General features: G+C 47.7%; 2 long non-coding RNA genes across 2 annotated transcripts; one reads left to right on the top strand and one right to left on the bottom strand.

Annotated features, from left to right (window-relative positions):
* Positions 8845-10322, top strand: LOC108633870. Its single transcript, XR_001917216.1, has 3 exons — positions 8845-9166; positions 9603-9728; positions 9891-10322. It is a non-coding gene; the product is annotated as an uncharacterized LOC108633870 (long non-coding RNA).
* LOC108633869 lies at positions 11518-18211 on the bottom strand. Its single transcript, XR_001917215.1, has 3 exons — positions 18121-18211; positions 17787-17909; positions 11518-11783 (listed from the first exon to the last, which is right to left on the bottom strand). It is a non-coding gene; the product is annotated as an uncharacterized LOC108633869 (long non-coding RNA).

Here is a 20851-nt window from a genome sequence, read left to right as displayed (position 1 = left end):
GATCCTTGCTGGTTCCCTGCCCTCAAAAGTGAAGGTGTTAGTAGCTCAACTGTGTCTGGCTCTTTGCAACCCCATGGACTGTAGCCCATCAAGCTCCTCTGTCCATGGAATTCTCCAGGTAAGAAGACTGGAGTGGGTAGCTATTCCTTTCTCCAAGGGATCTTCCCGACCCAGGGATTGAACCCAGGTCTCCTACATTGCACGCAAAGTCTTTGCCATTTGAGCCATTAGGGAAGCCCAATTCACACAATAAACAGGAACTAATAAAAGTAGATCAAAGACCTAAATATAAGAGCTAACGCTATAAAACTCATAGAAAAAACAGGGTAAATCTTCATGGCCTTGGAATAGGCAATGGATTCTCAGGTATTACAACCAAAGACAACGTTGATAAACTGGACTTCATCAAAATGACAAACTTTTGTGTTTCAAAGACAATATCAAGAAAGTGAAGACAATCCACAGAATGTGAGAAAACTTTTGCAAATCATATATCTAATAAGAGACTTGTATCTAGAGTATATAACAGAGAATTACAACTTAATAATTAAAAGACAGCCCAGTTACAAAATGGGCAAAGGATCTGAGCACACATTTCTCCAAAGAAGGTAAATGAATGGCCGATAAACACATGAAAAGATCCACAACATCATTAGCTACCAGGGAAATGCAAGTCAAAAGTACTGTGAGATACCAGTTCACATCCACTAGGACGACTATAATTAAAGACAGGCAATGACAGGTGTTGGTGAGGATACAGAGAAATTGGAACGTTTGTGCACCGCCACTGGGAATACAAAATGATTCAGCCACTTTTTGAGAACAGCTTGGCAGTTTCTCCAAAAGTTAGGCATAGAGCTACCACATGGCTCAACAATTCTACTCCTGGGCATTGGATTGACCAGAAAGTTTATTTGGTTTTTTTTATTAAGCAAAAACCTGAATGAAAGTTTGGGCCAATCCAATACATAGAAAAGAAATGAAAAGACGTCCCCACAAAAATTTATGCATGAATGTCCATAGCAACATTATTCATAATGGTCACCCAAATGGTGGAAAACACCCAAATGTCCATCTGCTGATAGATGAAAAAAAAAAATATAAAATGTGGCATATCCATACACTGGAAAACTGATGCACGCTACGACATGGAATGAACCTTGAAAACGTCAGGCTAAGGGAAAGAAAGACACAAAAGGCCAGAGATTCCACCTATGGAATGTCCAGAAAGGACAAATATATAGAGACAGGGGATTAGTGGTTGCCAAGGTCTGAGGGGGATGGGGAGATAGGGGGTCATGGTTAAGGGGGTGGCAGTGTTCTGTTGTAACTTAAGTTGACTCTGGTGACAGACACACAGCTTATGAATATACTAAACATTTGTACATGGATACATTGAACTGTACCTCATAAATGAGTGTATGGTATCAATAAAGCTGATTACAAAAAGCGAGTTGCAGATGGATACATAACATGATTTCATTTATTTGTGAAAATACAGACATGTGCAAACCACACTCTTCTTTCAGGAACATGTACAAGTGCAGAGAAAACATAAAGACGTGTATGTGAATGAGAAACACATAAATTCAGGACGGTAGTCACTGCCAGGGAGGGACAGTTAGTGGATGAGGGATATGCAGGGTGCTTCTACTCTATTTGTAACATTGATATCTTAAGCTTGGCAATTGGGTGTTTCTGATATTGATCCATATACCTTTTTTTTGTTGGTTTGTTTTTTAAACTTTTTGTTTTATGTTGGGGTATAGTTAATTGTCAGAGAAGGCAATGGCACCCCACTCCAGTACTCTTTCCTGGAAAATCCCTGGACGGAGGAGTCTGGTAGGCTGCCATCCACGGGGTCACTAAGAGTCAGACACGACTGAGTGACTTCACTTTCACTTTTCACTTTCATGCATTGGAGAAGGAAATGGCAACCCACTCCAGTGTTCTTGCCTGGAGGATCCCAGGGATGGGGGAGCCTGGTGGGCTGCCATCTATGGGGTCGCACAGAGTTGGACACGACTGAAGTGACTTAGCAGCATAGTTAATTGTGTTGTGAGTTTCAGGTGAACAGTGAAGGGATTCAGCCATATGTAGACGGGTGTCCATTCTCCTCTAAACTCCCCTCCCATCCAGGCTGCCACGTAACATTGAGCAGAGTCCATGTGCTACACAGTAGGTTCTTTTTGGTTATCCATTTTAATATAGCAATGTGTACATGTTCATCCTTATCTCCCTAACTGCCTCTTCCCCTCACCCCTCCCCCTAGCAACCATAAATTCATTATCTAAGTCTGCGAGTCTCTTTCTGTTTTGAAAGTTCATTTATATAATTTCTTTTTATATTCCACATATAAAGGATGTCATACATATTTCTCCTCTAACTTACTTCAGTCGGGATGACAATCTCTAGGTCACATTACTGCTAATGGCATTATTTCATTCATTCTTGTTAACAGCTGAGAGGCCTTTGGACTGCAAAGAGATCAAACCAGTCCATCCTAAAAGAAATCAGTCCTGAATATTCATTGGAAGGACTGATGCTGAAGCTGAAACTCCAATACTTTGACCACCTGATGCGAAGAACTGACTCATTGGAAAAGATCCTGATGCTGGGAAAGATTGAGGGCCGGAGGAGAGGGGATGACAGAGGATGCGACAGTTGGATGGCATCACTGACTCAGTGGACATGAGTTTGAGTAAACTCCAGGAGTCGGTGATGGACAGGGAGGCCTGACATGCTGCAGTCCATAGGGTCACAAAGAGTCAGACACGACTGAGTGACTGAACTGAACCGAATATCCCATTGTACATATGCTTGTTTGCTTAAATCCTTTGTAAAAAACTTTCATAGACATTCTCCAGCATTTTGGAAGTTGACCATGTACGTCTGATGCAGTGAGGTGGGAGGCTGGTCTCAGGAGCCCTGGACTAGGTGAGCACAGGCCTGAACCGAAGAGAGCTGGGCCCACACTTGGTAGACACTTTAAAAAAATGCAGTCAAACAGGGTTCCATCCCTGGAGCATTTTGGTTGGTATTTTTGCAGCAAAGAGCTGGAGCTCTGCAGCCAGTCAGTCCCTGTTTGAGTGTCTCCTCTGCCACCAGTAGGGTCTTGACCTTATGCAAATTATTTGACCTCTCTGAGCTTTACCTCTCCAACTGATCAATGGGAAAAATACCACCTACTCCTCGAAACTGGTGCAGATGGAACACAGAAGCCTGCACAAGGTACCTGGCTGCCCCCTGCTCTGGCCAAGGCTCCCATCTGAGCCCCACTCACCTCCCATGTGTTCCCTCCTTCACTCCTTTGCACGGTGTGTGATCACTGTCAGTCAAAAATCACTGAATGGAACCGACTTTGAGAGCCAGGCTTCCTTTCTCTCTTGCTCACCACTTTAAAAGTTTCGCTTCACTGCTCTTAAAAATGAAGACATGTATAAATAAGCTGGCTGTGTCATTCTCCCCAGGTCACTGTTGTTCCCCCAGCTGTTGTTCATCCATTCCCAGAGGCTCACAGGACAGGGCTAATCCCTGGGGGGCTGAAGGAGGGGATGAAGGTGTGTGTGGGTGGTTGTCTGGAACCTTCCCCTGTATAGCCGGGTGGGCTCCATCAGCCCATCTTGGAGGCTGGATGGTTGAATGCCTTGGTCCAGGCCCTTGGCAGGTAAACCCTGCCATCTCAGCCCTCCTTGCCAGCGTCAGCCCAGCACTGCAGGGACAGCAGGGCCTCACAAAGGAGGCCGGAGGGCCAGGCAGGCAGGAGGGATCTGGGCTGTGCTGGGAGCTGAACTGGCTGGCCGGTCACTCTGGTTTTTCATAGGAGCTGCTGGGGAATGGCTTCTGTGGAGGTGAGTCCAGCCACTGAACACAACCTGGGAAGCGTGTTCTCAGAGCTCTGAGCTTGAAGCTTCTGCCTCCAAATGTCCATTCCAGCCAGAGACCTGGCACAGGGCCATGCCTTTGATTGCTCTGGGACTCAGCTGGTTGGTTTGCAGACAGTTGCAGCCTCTGTACCTGGGTCTCAACACCATCTGTGATCTGTGGCTGAAGGGAAAGGGGAGCAGGGTGGCAGGGTGACGGGGTAAGAGGGGCCTGGCGGGCAGTGTCCTGGCCAGCATGGACAGCCTGGTCACTCTCCCTGCCCCGAATGTCATCCACACAAATCAGTGCACAGGCCCTGCTTACTCCACTTCCGATTGACCTGCAGTTACCCCCACTGTGACTTGCTGGGGTCACGACTTAGCCTGGAAAATGCTGCATTGCTGCAGCTCTCCCATGATCCTTTGGGACCACATCTGTCCAGTGACCGGCCCTTATTAACCTATGGTCACCAGCCAAAATGGAATGTGACGGGTGGCTTTGGGAAACAAGGGAAAAGTGACAGTTCGTCCTTCCCACTCCCGATCATTGCTCTGGGGTCCAACTGGGCTACTCTCCCTGCTAGATGAGGGCCCTCCAGAGGTCAGGCTCCTGGGCTGCCACAAAGCCCTTCACTTCTCCGAGGGGCTCTTGGGAGTTACAGCTTGCCACCCACAGCCACAGGCCTTCCTCCTGCCCTTCTTATACTCTACTGCCAAAACCATCCACCTACAACCCGAATGGGGCTGTGTCACAGAAATGTTAGTTGCTCAGTCATGGCCAACTCTTTGCAACCCCACAGACTGTAGCCCACCAGGCTCCTCTGTCTATGGGATTTCCCAGGCAAGAATACTGGAATGGGTTGCCATTCCCCTCTCCAGGGGATCTTCCTGACCCATGAATTGAACCCAGCGCCCCTGCATTGTAGGCAGATTCTTTGCCATCTGAGCCACCAGGGAAGCCCCTTGCTGTGTCACAGACCTGCCTTAAAAACCTTGCTTGGCTCTGTCCACGGACTGGGGCTCCCAGATGGGTTTTTGCTTGGCCTATATTGAGGTTTTGAAAAACTTGTAAGTTTCCCATGAAAAGCTAGCTTTTCCAACTTTTCTTGAGACACCGTGTCATATTCCTGCATAAGTACAGTTGGCTAGAGCTGAGCACAGTGCCTCCCTAGGCAGATGTTCCTTGGGGCACAGTCTCCACCACTCTATTGTCTCACAGCCAGCACCCAGCATCCTTCCTTATTACATCACCTGCCTGGTACCTGCGTGCTCCTGGGTTGCCTGTCTAGTCTCCAGGCAAAGGCTTGTGGTGTGGGCTGAGGGTGGGGGGCACTAGATGGCATGACTTCTGTCTGCTTTCCTGCTCACTCTTCCATTTCCTCCCTCCTCTGAGCCCTACCCCCAAGCACACTGGCCACCCCAATTTCTCTGCTCACCAAACAAGCCGGGTACCAACAGAACAGGACTGGGAAACCGGGCGTGCTGCAGTCCATGGGGTTGCAAAGAGTCTGAGCAACAGACCAACCAACAACCAACATAACTCTGCCCCCCTGTAGTTTTCACTATTTGTACTTCTTTATCTTCATTTGGCAGATATATACTGAGCAATCTGTTACGTATGGAGGATCTGGGCAAGGTACCGGGGATAGAGAGATAATAAGATCCAGTGTATCAGTCTCAGTTCTCCAGCAAAAATTGGGAGAGAACTAATAAGACAGACAGATAGATAGATGGGTGGACAGATAGGAACTTAGTATGAGGAACTGGATCATCCATTATTATCTTTTTTAAAGTCACTCAGTCGTGTCTGATTCTTTGTGACCCCATGGTCTATACAGTCCATGGAATTCTTCAGGCCAGAATACTGGAGTCACTAGCCTTTCTCCAGGGGATCTTCCCAACCCAGGGATCAAACCCAGGTCTCCCACATTGCAGGCAGATTCTTTACCAGCTAAGCCACAAGGGAAGCCCAAGAATACTGGAGTGGGTAGCCTATCCTTCCTCCAGTGGATCTTCCTGACCCAGGAATCACACCGGGGTCTCCTGCATGCAATTGTGAATGAGTTCAAGAAGTTCCAGACTGGCAGTCAGCAAACTGGAGACCCAGAAGAGCCAATGGCACAAGTTCAAGTCCAAGTTTGAAGGCAGAAGACTGACAACCCAGCTTCAAGACAGTCAGGCAGAGAGGGAATTCTTTCTTACTCAATTATTTTCTATTTAAGTCTCCAATGGATTGTGAGGCCCCTCCTCCAAATTGGAGAAGTCAATCTGCTTTATTCAGTCTCCTGATTCCAATGTTAACTTTATCCGGAATCACCAGCACAGACACACCTTAGGATCGTGTTTGACCAAATGTCTGGGCTCCCCATGACCCAGTTAAGTAGAATAAAACTACCCATTACAGCCAACCCCTGCTCTCCTGGAGCCTACAACTCAGCAGGGTATTCAGAGAGAAAAGAAGGCATTCCAGACGAAGCAGTAAGTGCCAGAGGAGGTCTCCCTTTTTATTTCAAGCTTTGCCTCAAATAGTATGTCCTCCCAATTTTTCCTGATCTCCCCCATACAATCAGTCACACTCTCTTAGATGCTCCCAGACACATCTCTCAGGAGAGATGATTTTCTCTCTCTTTTTACAATTAAAAAAAAGACATGAAAAGGTACAGAAAATATGGCAAAGTCCCATGTACGGACCACCCACCCTTAAAAGACAAAGCATTGCAGATACAACACAGCCTAAGGTGGCCAAGTTGTCCCCATCTGCCCAGCTTTTCCTGATTTTCGTTCTGAAAGTTCTGGATCCTGGGACCCCTCAGTCTTGGGCAAACCAGGATGGGTCACCCTAGAGTGGCTCTGCTCTACCCTCACCTCTGTGCATGCCCTTCCTCAAAATCACAGCCCTCCCACACTCCCCATCAGAGGAAACCACTGATTTATTAAGACTGAGGGCTACCATTTATGTGTCTTTCTTTATCCTTTAATCAATCCCTAAATGATACTGGAGTGCTATTTTGAACATGCACACACCCAAACACACACACCCCCAGGTTGGGTCCAGATAACTGGATGACCGTTTTCGGATGGGTGGTGGCAATATGAGCGTGGGAAGCAGTGTGTGAAACTTCTTGCAACTTTGAAGGCACAAAGTTTCAGGGCAATAAACCACACAGGCAAAAACCAGCAAGGGGAGAGGGAAGTGGGGGAGGGATGATGTGGGAGAGAAGAGGGAAGAGAGCAGGAGCCGGAGGAGGGAGACAGGCTGTCAGAAGAGGATCAGAGAGAGAGGACTCAGGTAGAGAAGGCCTTCAAGGGAAGAGAGATGGGGAAGGGATATTTGGAGAGGTGGCTGCCAACTTCCTCTTCGGATGCTCCTGTGACATCTTCAGGAAAACCTATAGCCATTACCCACATGTAGGGGTAGAGGGATGCCTCCAGCGGGCCCTGGGAGGGGTACCAGAGCACCACCGCTGACGGATGGATGAGCTGCACACAGGGTCAGCTGACAGCCTCCTAGGGCTTCCCGTGAGCGCCAGCTCCCACAGTCAGCTCCTCCAGGGACCCTGACAAATTTAAGTGTTTGGTGTTATTGGTGGAAGGAGGAAGGGGGAACGGAGGGAGGGAGGAAGACAAGGAAAGAAAGGAAGGAAGGAAAGGAAGGAAGGAAGGGAAGGGTCCAGCGAGGGTCTTTCCCGCGAGGCCGTAAGAGCGCGAGCGGCCGAGCAGGGAGGGAGGCTGCGTGCCGCCGCGCTGCCGCGGCCCTCGGAGCTGGGAGACGTTCAGGGGCTGTTGTCTGATTCCTGAGCCCCGGCAGGAAGGCAGGGAAGAGCTGGTGTGGGGGCGGAGGGTGGGGAGAGACTACGGCGCGGAGCAGAGGGAAGTGGAACGGGGCGGAGGCGGGCTGCATAGCAACCACAGATTTAGGGAAGTGGCAGGACCATTTCTCCCGGTGCCTCTAAGGGAGGATTTTTTTTTTTTTTTAAAATATATATATAAAGGAACTGTTCACACGCCCAGGCTGGCTGGTTATGTCGTGACGGCTCTGAGTTGGGGTCCTCTGGAAGTCAGGGCTGTCGGAGGGAGGCTGGTGGCCACGTGTGCGGTGGGAAAAGCCACAGGAACCGGGGGAACATTCTCCGGCCCCTCAAGGGAAGGGAAGGAAGCCTCGCAGGAGGGTGTGGGGACACAGCCTTGCCCTCCTCCCAGCTTTCATCAGACTCCTCCAGCCGCCCCTCCTTCTAGGCTTCAACATCGTGACACGAAGGTGTCGGGGACTTTTCTTTCCATTTTCTTTTCCCCAGGACCGTAGGAACAGCCCTGCTTCAGCTCCTGCCTCCCCACTGAGAATTCTCTGTTGGTTTTCTTTCTTAATTTGATTTTCTCTGGCTCAGAACCGAGATCAAAAGAAGAAATTCTTTCCAGCCTTTTAGGAATAATTCCCAGAATCTCCCATTGGAAATGCATACATAATTACCAAAGTTATTTTTTTCAAAAAATCATTCGTACTCTCCTATCCTCTTCTTTTCCATCACTGCTGCAGGCTTGCGGAGGAGCCGGGAGAGGGGAAAGTTCGAGAGTGCCTTTGGGGTTGCAGATTGACCAGCACTGAATATTAGACAAAGCAGGAGGCCTGGCCCATTCCCTGGCAATGAGAATTTTCCATGTGTCAGCAAGCAACACGAATAACACTTCCAAAGCGATAAACACCATGGAATTACCTAGTGGGAAGTTATTCCCTTTCTAATTTGTTTTAATTGTCTTAATTTCACCAAGTCTCGAGCTGGTGCTGGGTGGATCCTTAACGCCTTTCTGACACTCGCTAACCTTCCTTTTAACAGCAAACCTCAAACTTGGAGCGCGTGAGAGCAACTGGCTCCAATTGAGTAACAGTGTTGCTCCGCAGCATGTTTATTTTGGGGGTGCCATCAGGGGAGCTTTGCATTGATGGCTGGTTCCTTTTTAGAAGAAAGATAAACAGGTAGTAAATCACAGTGGAGGTGGAACAGGTTTAATGATGGCGGCTTTTGGACCGGCCCCCAGTTGTCTGTCTCCCATCCGGGATGCTGGATTTGCGGTCGGTAGGCTGCAGCTCAGGGAAAGGATCCTGTTTGAGGTCAGCTGGTCCAGTCGGTCAGCAGCTGGCACTGAGGGAGCCTCAGGTGAGAGCTTTCAGTTTTGGTTGGGGGCAGTCCGCCTGGTTTTGCAGCCCAGCTGTAGTTTGTTCTGTTCCATAAGATTAAAGAACTCCACTCATCAACGTCTGCTTTGGGATACCAGGCTGTCAAATGCGGGCAGTTGCCAGTCACCAGGTATGTGATTCCCCTCTGGACACCACTGCTCTCTCCTCTCGGACCTGGGCTTTGAGTGGAGCAGAGCCACCCCGGCTCCAGGGCTGGGAGGCCATCCGGGCTTGTCTCCCTCTGGGCAACTCATTCCTCTGACCATAATGGTTCAGGGAAGGGCAGAGAGATGCATAGAGATTTTTGTTGGGAATTTTTGTTGGGGCTGGCTCTTTCCTGCTGGCCTTGATTCTAAGAAGATGAGCCAGGAGCTTCTACAGCCATTTCTGCCACAAGAAGAAGGGAGGGAGCCAACAGTGAGGGAACGAAGCTGAGAGACTGGGAGAGCGAGAAACCTGATCCTGATGGTATCGCTTCCATCCCTGGATCCAGCTGTGCCTGAAGCTAGCCTCTACCCTTGGCCGCCTTTATAGCTCCCCTCGGAGCCAACAAATTCCTCTTTCAGGTCATCCAGTCAGGAGCGTAGTTTCGGTCACTTGCAACCATGGGAGTCTTAACTGATGAAATGGCTCATGCAAATCCTTGGCCACCGAGAGAAAAAGGACTCAAAGGGCATGTTCTATGGACGTGGGTGAGTGGCATTGTCACTCTACACAAATGTCAGCACAGGAAAGGCTGTCATTGTACTATGGAGCTCCAAATTTCAAATCATCATGTGAGTGTCTTGCATGCGATGCCTTGTTTAATCCTTGTAACAGTCTTGGTGTGTATAAATATTTTTATCATTTTATAGATGAGAAGATTGAAGTTCAGGAAGCCTCCTCGCACCTTAGTATGTGATCAAAGCTTGTTCCTCAGGACTTCGGTGGTCGTCCAGTGGTTGGGAATCAGCCTGCCAATGCAGGGAACACGGGTTTGATCCCTGGCCCAGGTATATCCCGCATGCCGTGGAGTAGCTAAACCTGTGCGACACATCTGCTGAAGCCCACGCCCTCTAGAGCCTGAGCTCCTCCACAAGAGAAGTCCACTCTCCTCTGCAACTAGAGAGTAGTGCCCACTTGCTGCAATTAGAGAAGCCCTGCGTGCGGCAACAAAGATCCAGCCCAGCCAAAAAGTTAAATTAAATAAATAGTTTTTAAAAGCTTATTCCTTAAATTGGGAGCTTGAGATTGACATACACACAGTGCCAAAATAAAACAGATAACTAATAAGGACCTACAGTATATCACAGGGAACTCTATTCAATACTCTGTAATGATCTATATGGGAACAGAATCTAAAAAAGAGTGGATACCTGTATATGTGTAACAGCAAAAAAGAATATGACATTGTAAATAAGCTATATTGCAATTAAAAAAATAATCTAAAACAGTACTCTCTAGTCCCAGCCACCCCTTCATAGTAAACAGTTTTCTCACTGGGATAGACAAAACCACCCTGAGACTGCGTGATGGGGAGGGAACCAAGGGGGCGGTGCCAACAGGCAGCACAGAACGCTGCTTTGTGCTTAAGTTACAGGTGATGTGAATGCTCCCCCTCTTGTACCCAGCCTCCACGGCTGTGCAGGGAGGGCTGGAGCTGCAGAAAGGGAGTCAAATTCTTTTTATCTCTGACCACCGATGGACACGCAGAAGCCCTGGGTTTAGATCAGAACACATTTGGACTCATTGGCTGGGTGACTCGGACACTTCATCATTCCCACCCTCCCTACTTTTCTCATCAGGAAAATGGAGACCCTGGCCCTCCCCCCCCTCCCCCCCCCACCCCGTTTGCTTGTCCCACCCAGCTACTGGAGCATCAAACGAAGGCAAAGGCGTGAAAGAGTATTTGCAAGACAACAAGCAGGGCTACAGGAAGGAGGGGGTCACCTGACCTCCCAGAGGTGGATGGGCAGGTGTGGACAGGTATAAAGCAACCACCCACATCTCCTCCTTCCTGTCCAGGGCTGGAGGGAGGCAAGCTGTGCGGTGACCTGAAAGGAACCTTACTGTCCCCAAAGCAGAGAGAGATAAGAGCTGTGAAGCAAGAGAAGCGAGCGCTGCTACAGGCGCTTGGGGGTTTATTTTTACCCTCTTATCTATATCCTGAAATGTCAAGCGTGGAGCCACCTCGCTGCCCAGCCCCCACCCCCCACCATCCCCAGCCACTACACGTGGCAACACAGCCTGGAAACAGGCCCCTTCTCCTCCTCTGTTTCTCCGCCTCTCCAAGAGAGTCACAGTGCTATGGTGACAGGAGGCATGGAAACCCTGAAATAGAGAAGTGGGAGGAGAGACCTTTTATTTGGGTTCTGGAACAGGCTCACTTCCTCCTAGAGGCTTGGGGTGCAGAGGAGGCCCTTGGCACTGTAGGGTACCTATTCTAAGGTTTCCTTATAGATGGGCCCTTTATGTTGCAAGACATAGAAATCCTTATTTAAATTGGGTTATATAATAAAGAACATTTAATTGGCTGAGGCCACTAAAAAGACCAGCATTGGGTTAGGCTTCAGGTGAGGCTTGATCCAGGGACTTGATGCCATCACGAGGACTTCTTCTTCTCCTCTTGGCTCTGCCTTCTGTGGTGTTGGCTTCCTCTTCAGGCACCCTGCTGGGCTTCCCCACAACCTCTAGCAGTTCCAGAATCTTCCTGCATGGTCAAAAATGGTTGCAGTGGTTCTAGACCTCATATCCGTAGACTGGTGCTCCTAAGGAAGAGAGAGGGAATTCTTTTTGCCAGCAGGGGCCATGAAAGGTCTTCCTGTGTTTCATTGGCTCTGACTGGGTTCTGTGCCCATCCCCGCATCAATCCCTTGGGTGCCGAGGTGGGATGTCAAGAAAACACTGATTAGATTGAGACAAAACCAGATTGCCAAGAACAGGGAAGCAACAATTTCCCAAAGGAGGTTTCAGGCACTGACCCCTTTTGGTGATGGAATGGATGCTGAACAACAAGCAGGAGACTGTTTCATGGTTTATTCACTTTGTACTTTCATCCTTTCCTGCCCAGGAAAGCCTCTGAGATTAGGGGTGACTGCTTTTATCCAGAAACAGGCCAACATTAACCTCTTCTGTTTCCATCTATGGGTTTCTGTGTGGTTCTGAGTTCTAAGACTTCAAGGTCTGTCACTTTCAAAATTTCACTGAGACAACAGAAATCTTCCCCAGGTAGGTAACATAGGTACAGGCTGAAATGCCATCCATTTACCTACCAAATGCTTCCTCTGAATTCAAACTAAAATTCACACTTTGCACCCGGCTTACCTACCACTCACCCCCATGATACACGTTCAGCCACAGAAACTTCTTTTCTTAAAAATATTTATTTATTTGGCTGTGACGGGATCTTTAGTTGCAGCATATGGAATCTAGTTTCCTGACCAGGGATGAAAGCTGGGCCACCTGCATTGGGAGCGAGGAATCTTAACCACTGGACCACCAGGGCAGTCCCTAGACACATTCAGTTCCTATTCCTCCTTAAACAAACCAATCTGTTTTGTGCCACAGAGCTTTGCTATTTGTCCTTTCTCTCCAGTTAGAATGCTCTTCCCTTAATACTTTTCACAGTTGGCTCCATCTCATCATTCAGTTCAGTTCAGTTCAGTCACTCAGTCGTGTCTGACTCTTTGCAACCCCATGAATCACAGCACCCCAGGCCTCCCTGTCCATCACCAACTCCTGGAGTCCACTCAGATTCATGTTCATCGAGTCAGTGATGCCATCCAGCCATCTCATCCTCTGTCGTCCCCTTCTCCTCCTGCCGCCAATCCCTCCCAGCATCAGAGTCTTTTCCAATGAGTCAACTCTTCGCATGAGGTGGCCAAAGTACTGGAGTTTCAGCTTTAGCATCATTCCTTCCAAAGAAATCCCAGGGCTGATCTCCTTCAGAATGGACTGGTTGGATCTCCTTGCAGTCCAAGGGACTCTCAAGAGTCTTCTCCAACACCACAGTTCAAAACCATCAATTCTTCGGCGCTCAGCCTTCTTCACAGTCCAACTCTCACATCCATACATGACTACTGGAAAAACCATAGCCTTGACTAGACGGACCTTAGTCGGCAAAGTAATCTCTCTACTTTGGAATATGTTATCTAGGTTGGTCATAACTTTTCTTCCAAGGAGTAAGCGTCTTTTAATTTCATGGCTGCAGTCACCATCTGCAGTGATTTTTGAGCCCCCCAAAATAAAGTCTGACACTGTTTCCACTGTTTCCCCATCTACTTCCCATGAAGTGATGGGACCGGATGCCATGATCTTCGTTTTCTGAATGTTGACCTTTAAGCAAACTTTGTCACTCTCCTCTTTCACTTTCATCAAGAGGCTTTTTAGTTCCTCTTCACTTTCTGCCATAAGGGTGGTGTCATCTGCATATCTGAGGTTATTGATATTTCTCCCAGCAATCTTGATTCCAGCTTGTGTTTCTTCCAGTCCAGCGTTTCTCATGATGTACTCTGCATGTAAGTTAAATAAGCAGGGTGACAATGTACAGCCTTGATGTACTCCTTTTCCTATTTGGAACCAGTCTGTTGTTTCATGTCCTGTTCTAACTGCTGCTTCCTGACCTGCATACAGATTTCTCAAGAGGCAGACCAGGTGGTCTGGTATTCCCATCTCTTGAAGAATTTTCTACAGTTTATTGTGATCCACACAGTCAAAGGCTTTGGCATAGTCAATAAAGCAGAAATAGATGTTTTTCTGGAACTCTCTTGCTTTTTCCATGATCCAGTAGATGTTGGCAATTTGATCTCTGGTTCCTCTGCCTTTTCTAAAACCAGCTTGAACATCAGGAAGTTCACGGTTCACATATTGCTAAAGCCTGGCTTGGAGAATTTTGAGCATTACTGTACTAGCATGTGAGGTGAGTGCCATTGTGCGGTAGTTTGAGCATTCTTTGGCATTGCCTTTCTTTGGGACTGGAATGAAAACTGACCTTTTCCAGTCCTGTGGCCACTGCTGAATTTTCCAAATTTGCTAGCATATTGAGTGCAGCATTTTCATAGCATCGTCTTTCAGGATTTGAAATAGCTCAACTGGAATTCCATCACCTCCATTAGCTTTGTTCATAGTGATGTTCTCATCATTCAGCTTCTGCTCAAATGTCACAATTTCTGAGAGGTCTTCTCTGCCCAGCCTAGCATATAAAACTATCTGAAATTCTCCTGTCCCTGATGGTTTGAGTAGCTCTCTCCCTCACTAGTTGCAAGCTCTGCGGGCTGTACTGGTCCTGTTGATACATATACCTTCCTGGTTCTATGTCTGGCACAGTATAAGTGCTCAATAAACATTTTGGGACCAGTGAATGAAAGTTCTTTTTCTGAACCCTTGGAAACTTTTAGAGGTAAAGGCACATTCTTATATTTTTTTCTTGGCTTTAACTTTATGTCATTGTTCAGTCACTCAGGGGCTTCCCTGATAGCTCAGGTGGTCAAGAATCTGCCTGTAAAGCAGGAGACTCCAGTTCAGTTACTGGGTCAGGAAGATCCGCTGGAGAAGGGACTGGCTACCCACTCCAGTATTCTTGGGCTTCCCTGGTAGCTCAGCTGGTTAAGAATGTGCCTACAATGCAGGAGACCTGGGTTCAGTCCCTGGGTTGGGAACATCCCCTGGAGAAGGGAAAGGCTACCCAGTCCAGTGTTCTGGCCTGGAGAATTCCATGGACAGTCCATGGGGTCGCAAAGAGTTGGACATGACTGAGTGACTTTCACTTTCACTTTCAGTTGCTCAGTCAGGTTCAACTCTTTGCAACCCGATGGACTGAAGCACACCAGGCTTCCCTGTCCTTCACTATCTCCTGGAGTTTGCTCAAAGTCATGTCCATTGCATCGGTGATGACAATCCAACCATCTCATCGTCTGTTACCCCCTTCTCCAGCCCGCAATCTTTCCCAGCATCAGGGTCTTTTCAGCTCTTCGCATCAGGTGGCCAAAGTATTGGACCTTCAGTTTCAGCATCAGTCCTTCCAATGAGTATTCAGGGTTGATTTCAGGGGGCTCTCAAGAGTCTTCTCCAGCACCACAGTTTGAAAGCATCAGTTCTTCAGTGTTCAGCCTTCTTTATGGTCCAACTCTCACATCCCTACATGACTACTGGAAAAACTATAGCTTTGACTATACAGACCTTTGTTGGCAAAGTGATGTCTCTGCCTTTTAATATACTGTCTAGGTTTGTCATAGCTTTTCTTCTAAGGAGCAAGAATCTTAATTTTATGGCTGCAGTTACCATCTGCAGTGATTTTGGAGCTCAAGAAAATAAAATCGGCCACCATTTCCACTTTCCCCCCATCTATTTGCCATGAAGCAATGAGACTGGATGCCAGATGTTAGTTTTTTGCATGTTGAATTTTAAGCCAGCTTTTTTACTCTCCTCTTTAACCCTCATCAAAAGGCTTTTTAAATTTGGTTCCTACCAAAACGCTCGGCATAAAAGAGATAATATATACTACTTTTCAAATAAAGAGCATACTGCTGAAAGGATTCACTCAAAGTTGCACCAAAATTAATCCAGAGAGTGCCAGCTGCTTCTGTGAGCAGAATTTCTGTGAAATTCCACTTCCAAAGCCAGAGTATGTGAACATTTGAAGGCATAAAACTGCAGAGGGGGATGTGTGGCCATCTTCCAATCCAGATCTCTAAGTATAGTGGCCAGACTACCTACCATTCACAAATAAAACCATGAAACTCTTTACTCCTTGACCCAATGAGACAGAGTGAGAAGAACGTCTCATAAGAAAAAAGTTTCACCCTGTCCATGGCAGACCCATAAGTCATGTCAAAATTTTAGCAAGCTGATGCCTCAAAAGGAATCCCCATGCTCTCCGTGGACACAAACTCTCCCTAAGGTAACCGAGACCTACTGGCCTGTGACAGTCCTCAGGACAGCCAGGTGACGGTGTGGATGACCCAGAGCAGCTAATGGAAACTCGAAGACACACTTCCCACAGATAGACATCATTGTTTCACTACTCCACAGACAACTCACCATCTGGGGCAACTCAAGGATTCTTAGTCATTGCTAATTCACTGCTCACCAACCCTCAGAGTCGATTCCTCTCTTAGGCTCTGAACTTGGCTCAGGGCACCCTGAATTTCACCTTATAGCAGTGGTCCCCAACTTTTTTGGCAGCAGAGACCAGTTTTGTGGAAGACAATTCTTCCACAGACTGGAGAAGAGGGGGTGGTTTCAGGATGATTCAAGCGCATTACGTTTGCCATGTCCTTTATTTCTATTATCACTACATTGTGATATATAATGAACTAGTTACATAATTCATCATAATGCAGAATCAGCGGGAGCCCTGAGCAACTAAACGGTCCCATCTGGGGATGATGGGAGATGGTGGCAGTCACTCCCGGGGCCGGCATTATTGTCTTTGCTCTACCTTAGGTCATCAAGCATTAGATTCTCATAAGGAGTGTGCAGCCTTGATCCCTCGCCTGCACAGTTCACAGTAGGGTTTGTGCTCCTTTGAGAATCTAATGCCACCACTGATTTGACAGGAGGTGGCTGCTGCTGCTGCTGCTAAGTCGCTTCAGCTGTGTCCGACTCTGTGTGACCCCATAGACGGCAGCCCACCAGGCTCCCCCATCCCTGAGATGCTCCAGGCAAGAACATTGGCGTGGGTTGCCATTTCCTTCTCCAATGCATGAAAGTGAAAAGTGAAAGTGAAGTCGCTCAGTCATGTCTGACTCTTAGCGACCCCATGGACTGCAGCCTACCAGGCTCCTCCGTCCATGGGATTTTCCAGGCAAGAGTACTAGAGTGGGGTGCCATTGCCTTCTCCAGACAGGAGGTGGAGTCAGACAGGAGGTGAGTGATAGGGAGTGACTGTAAGTAAAAATGAAATTTCACTCACTCGCCCACCACTTATGTCCTGCTGTGTGGCCAGGTTCTTAATGGGCCACAGACCAGTACCAGGGGTTGGGGATTCCTGCTCTATAGTACTCACCAACATTTATAATAATAATGAAAAATTCATATTTCAGTAATAATTTGATTAATATCCATCTTCCCCACTCGACTCCAAACATCTTAAGGGCAGGGAGCGATCTCGAGCTCACTACTATACCTAGGCATTCTAGCTGTGCCTAACATGTAGACTATGCCTCCCATGGACTTTCTGAATGGAGGAATGGACAAATGAATGGAGCTCAGGGCCTGCTGGGAAGATATCTCACAGTCAGACTGACTCAGTTGGAAGGGAGCAGATGCCGAATTTTTTCAGGGTAAATCAGACCTTGTCATCTCATGACTACCTTGTCTTCCTCATCAAGGCATCTCCTGTGCCTAGAATAGCATCTGGCACGGAGAAGTGGATTAACAGATACTGGGAGAAGAAGCACATGAATGGCCACTTCCCTGAAAAGCTTGGTTACCTTCTTAAGATAAAGTCCTGGAAAGGCAGGATGTTATTCTGCGATGTTACTGGACATTGAAAATTTAGGTGTCAATGTCCTGCATTAGACCCAAAGATACCATTGAGGTCATTCCCTTCAAACTCAGTGGGTCTGGTTCTAGGAGTTGCTAAACCAGCAGCTCAGCATGGGGACAGGGGGATTGCAAACCAAATAATTTTTTCTTGAGACGCTCTATTGGACTGGCCTATACCACCTTCAGGGGTTACATACTTCAAGTTCAAGTGCATTATGGCTCTTGGTTCTCATCACACACCCTGAAAAAAAAAACACACACACACACCAGGGATGGTACTATACCTTGTTAGACAGTCTGGCCCCAGGCCCTGCTACCAGGTCGGGAGGGTATGGAAAAGGGTCCTCTTTCTCCACGGCCACATCTTCCTTACTGAGGGATCTGAGTCCAAATGGGTCTCTTTGTGTCTGAAGTTTAAGCAACCAGGGGTGCAAATATCAGGTTAGGGTCCCTCCTTTGAGGAGGAGAGAGGTTCAAGATCGGTTCTTCGATCACCAACCCAAAATCAAACATCAAAAACCTCCCCCAAAACCATGATGAAAAAGCACCATCAAGCCCAACTTCCGAGCACACCTGGGTCTCCAGCCCACCCCAGCCCAGCGAACGGAAGTGGCTCACCTCTGAGTTAGAGAACCCCTTCCAGAACCAGAAGGAAAGAGAAAGGGATTTACAGGTTCGTCACAGAGTTGTAGGCTCTGGCTGGCCCCCAGGATGAGTTCATTATTTATTCTTAGAGACGGGACTCGAATTAAACAAACAGTGCCTATAAATAGAGCGGGATACACTCAGCTCGGTGTCACTGAAAGGTCCTTTTCACAGGGACAGACGCGCTAAATGGATGTTCTCAGGTTACCCTGCTGGTACTACGTGGGGAAGGGTTGCCCTTTTTCTTTGTAAGCATAGTTTAAGGCGGGGTGGGGGGGGGGACAACAGGTGCGTCAGACCTTGGGAATTGGCCCTGTTTCTGTCCTCCTCATCACCTTTTCTAATCGCTCATTGCCATTATAACTGAGAAGGAGCCCCTGAGGAAGGATGTCGTTCGATAAACACCCTGGCTGGGCAGATTGGCAGGTCCCTCTGGGAATGGATCCTGGTGTAGGCTGTATTTGACAGAGTGTTCTGCTCTTTAAGATTAGATTGCAAACTCCTTAAGGGAAGGGACCAAGTGCTAAGATTTCTTCTTGATTTCTCCTATTCTGCCAAGTACGGGGATGACTAGGGTTTCAGACCTTCAGCTGTGAATTAAAAAGGACCTTCTTTAAGCATGGCCAGCTTCATGGTGGGAAGCATGTGTTCCAGGCCTGGTGGAGCTCTGCTTGGAGTCGCACTGAGCGTATGCTTGAAAGGGAATCACTTCTCCCTGAGAGACCTGTGGGGGTGGAAACTTCTGGAATAACTGTGAATAGATATCAAGCAATGAGGCCACAAAGTCAAGTCACTATAGTAACAACAAGAGCTACAGTAGATTCACAGGTGGCACTAGTGGTAAACAACCCGCCTGCCAATACGGGAGACATAAGAGATGCAGGTTCGATCCCTGGGTCAGGAAGGTCCCCTGGAGGAGGGCATGGCAACCCACTCCACTATTCTTGCCTGGAGAATCCCATGGACAGAGGAGCCTGGCGGGCTACAGTACATAGGGTTGCAAAGAGTTGGATATGACTGATGTGACTTAGCATGCATGCACCATGGGTTCAGCATTTGGCCAGGTCTTCAAGATATTATTCTGTGTTACACTTTTTTGTGAAAACCCATGTAGGGACTTCCCTGGTGGTTCAGCAGTTAAGAATCTGCCTTGCAATGCAGGGGATGAGGGTTCAACCCCTGGTCAGGAAACTAAGGTCCCACATGGCATGGGGCAACTAAGCCCGAGTGCCACAATGACTGAGCCTGCACGCCAGAACTAGAGAATCTGTGCACCATGATGAAAGATCCCTCATGAGGCATCAAAGATCTCACATGCCTCAACTAAGACCTGATGTAGCCAAACAATTTTTTTTGAAAAAAAGCTCATGCAATCTTTCCAAAAACCCTATCCTCATGATTATTTCAACTTTACCGATGAAAGGAAGCACCCAGAGATTATGGACCCTGTTCCAGGTCACACAGCTGGGAAATGAGATAGGAAGTCAGGCAGTTTAGCTCCAGAGCCTGGTCTCCTACAGTAGAAACTGAGCCCTTGGAGTAACCATTTATTGCCGCACATGCCTGGTGCAGGCCCAAGCCCATAACACCCCATCAACAGGGGACCCGGGACAGGCCAATGACAGCGAATCTCAGGACTTCTGCCGGGAATGTTAGGATGAAGATAAGCTGCATTTCCCTCTGGAGGGGAAGGTAGCCTCAGGAGGTCCCATGGCCATCCTGCCACTTCTGGGGGAGCCTTGCTGAGAATGGAAACAGCACTGAGCAAGAGCCAAGCTGAAGAACAGATCCTGCTGATATCCTGTGAACCTTGATCCAGCTAGACCTGACGCCGGAACCTACTCCTCAACTTTGCACTTTCATGAGCCATGCTTTCCCTTTGCTGGTGAAGCCCGTCAGAGTTGATTTTCTATTACTTCTTGAAAGATCCCTCACTAAGACAGGCTGGCCCATAAGAAAACATTGTTTGGGCAAAGTAACCCCCCAGCCCCATTCATAAGTAAGAGCTCATCCTGCACTCCCCTTTCTGGCATTTGGGCTCTTCCTGAGACTACACGCATGCTCAATGGCCCCATTTTCTGCTTACTGAAATCCCAAATACTGCTTTCCTACTGAGGCTTCCTCCTAGGTGTCCTTCACAATTACCTACTGCCTCACTTGGTTGCCATGATACGGAGCTTATACACTTACTTAGCCCTTATTTTTATTTTGCTTTGCAATACAGTTAGCTATTTAGAAATCATTCATTAACATTTATTGAAAGCTTCCTATGTGTCATATCCTCAGATTAAGTGCTAGGGATTCGGACGGAATAATATCAGCATATATCTGAGTTCCATGTGCCCTGCACTGTGCTTAGCACTTCACACGCATCGGTTATGTCATCGTACCTCCTAAAAAACCCCCACAGGGTAAGGACAGACAATATCTCCACTTTATATGTAAAAGAATGGCTAAGTAGAAAGCTACAGAGAGACATCGAGATCAAATAGATAGGAAATTGCAACGGGAGTCCCCAGACGAGGATGTAGATTTTCACAGTACTTTCAAATTAGGCTCACAATTCTAATCCCTCTGATTTCTCAAATCCCTAACCCACAAAGAGGATAAAAAAGAATCAATACGCATGAAGAGAGAATTTTAGGATGATTTTTTCTTGAGTGGGAGGGCCGAATCCCATGCTGGCATTCACCTCCTAATGAAC

The sequence above is a fragment of the Capra hircus genome, chromosome 25 (genome assembly GCF_001704415.2).
Source record: "Capra hircus breed San Clemente chromosome 25, ASM170441v1, whole genome shotgun sequence".
NCBI lineage: Eukaryota > Metazoa > Chordata > Mammalia > Artiodactyla > Bovidae > Capra > Capra hircus.
This window is presented reverse-complemented; position numbering and strand designations above follow the sequence as displayed.